This window comes from Gekko japonicus, unplaced genomic scaffold, assembly GCF_001447785.1.
Source record: "Gekko japonicus isolate JY-2015 unplaced genomic scaffold, Gekko_japonicus_V1.1 scaffold1981, whole genome shotgun sequence".
NCBI lineage: Eukaryota > Metazoa > Chordata > Lepidosauria > Squamata > Gekkonidae > Gekko > Gekko japonicus.
In genome coordinates, this window is record NW_015164721.1 from 348,238 (window position 1) to 350,357 (window position 2,120).

Genomic DNA, 2,120 nt, shown 5'->3' on the forward strand with positions numbered 1-2,120 from the left:
AATAAGGCTATGAAAAGAGCCATTAATACAAGTCTGATTACCATGCTGATCATTAGAGTAAAATATGCATGGCCAGTAAACTATCACCTTATAAAAAATGGGGTAAGTTATGGGGCTTGCAGACTCCTGGCACCTTTTATTTGGGCTTTTGATTGGTTGTAATAGAAAATACTGTGCTACTCACTCTGAAATTTTAATCCTTCCCTTGCAAATCTGTAAATTACACAGCTGTAATTTTTCACTCTGGACAAGAAGGAAACAATCCACTCTGTTATCAGAATTCTTTCATTATCATGGCAATGCAATAAGGAAGTGTGTGCAGTGCCTGTCACCAACACACAGTTACATACCCACAACTTCTCATGGTGCAAAACTCAAACCCACTAAAGCCACATGTGCTTTTAACTCTGCATTGCATTAGAATACCAGTATGATGCCAGAAGTAACTGTTCTGATAGCAGACGAAAAGATCAGCATCACACATGAATTTAGATGTTTAACTCCCCACTTCTAGATCCATAAACACTTTTTGAAGCAGTATTCCAATGAAGGAAGCCCCCTGTTTCAAGCTCTGATGTATTAGGTGCAAATACAAAAAAAAAAACCCCGTCCCCAGCCTGATCCTGCAATGGTGACTATGAAGTAGGATGGGATGCCAGAACTGCAAGCTTTATCACTGTGCTGATGGAGCAACAATCAACAATTTTCAACCGTCGTACACAGTGTTCCCTCTAAACTGAGTTAGTGTGAGCTAGCTCACAGTTTTTTAGCCTCCAGCTCACAGATATTTGTCTTAGTTCAGGAAGGATGACTCCAGAGCAAACTAATTTATGCAGCAGCCAAATCGCTCACTCACAACTTTAATACCAGTAGCTCACAAAGTAGAATTTTTGCTGACCAGACTCCACAGCTTAGAGGGAGCACTGGACAGCTGGTGATTCTAGGACTGAAAGGTTAAAGTTATATGAAAAGAATCCAGGATTTCAGTATGCCGGGGGAAGGCAGGAATAGCCTGTAAAACAGCCAGGGAGGGCAGTGCCAAAATGATAAAGCATATTATGAATTTCAGTTTTATGGATTAATATTAAGAGAATTGACAAAAGATCCACCTAATCTAGCCTGTTTCTCACAGCAGCCAACCAGATACCTTCAGGGAGCCCATGGTCCAAAGCCTCCTGCTGCTGTTGCCTCCTTACCAATTGGTAAAACACCTAATGACCATCCTATAGCCAACAGTAATACTCAACATGCATGAAGATTAAGATAGGGAAATAAACCAGAACAACATTAAAACAATTCAGACATACAAACATCAATTCACCCAGTACCTGCTACTGGTTAAAGTAAGGAAGATCCATTAGAATTAATGCTGTGCCAGTGCGTTTATCCTCCTGAAAATGAACCGAAAGGCTCAAAAGACAGTCACTCTGAAACTCCTACATAAGCACAAAGAGGCGAGCAGATGCTAAACACTGAAAGTTGCCAGCTACGAGAACTTGGCAGAAATTACTGCTCAAGAAAGTAATTTAGTTCAAAATCAGTTTTTCCCACTGCAAAGCCTGAACTTTGACCTACAACAATGTTAAATGTCCTTTCAAAGGAAAAGCAGTAAAAAATGGCAGGACTTAAACGGTCTGCATGCCAGAGAATGCCAAGTATCTCCGTCCCCACTGCCTACTCACCTCTGATCACCACAAACCCACACAACAGCAGTTGTGCCTGGAAGCTAGGAATGCAAAGTTACTCCGTTTCACTCCTCCTGCCTTTGGAGAGGATGTTTCCTGTATCCACTTATATAACTTGCAGGCTGTCTCAGTTGCCACCTGCTGAATCCTTGCAAAACTACAAGTAAAAGTTTCCAAATGAAAGAGCAGTTGGGAAACTGGGGCGTGTAGCCACAAACATTTCTAGGAAAACACGCTCCCTGGTCCTCCCGTGCCAAGAACTGACATCCTTGACAATGAGAGAACTACGTGAAAAGAAAAGGAGTAAAAGAATGGGAGAGAAACAAGAAAAGTCATTGTGGAGCCATTATGAATTCAGCTAAACCTCTGAAAAGAAAAATGTACATGTTCACACAGTAGGGTTGCAAAGTCCTATCTTCACCCCCAGCGGGGGAC

The 2,120-nt window shown here is 41.7% G+C and overlaps 1 protein-coding gene across 2 annotated transcripts in view; it reads right to left on the bottom strand.

The window, feature by feature from the left end:
* The window catches only part of PTGR1 (prostaglandin reductase 1), a 46,663-nt gene extending 44,909 nt beyond the window's left edge, over nucleotides 1–1,754 (bottom strand). Inside the window, exon 1 of one of the 2 annotated variants that reach the window (XM_015409586.1) lies at nucleotides 1,683–1,754. The gene's annotated coding sequence lies outside the window, so the exon portion shown is untranslated. Of the gene's footprint in view, nucleotides 1–1,328; nucleotides 1,399–1,682 lie in introns of those variants that run through there. The other variant, XM_015409587.1, reaches the window with a different exon arrangement.
* Nucleotides 1,755–2,120: the final 366 nt, after the last annotated feature.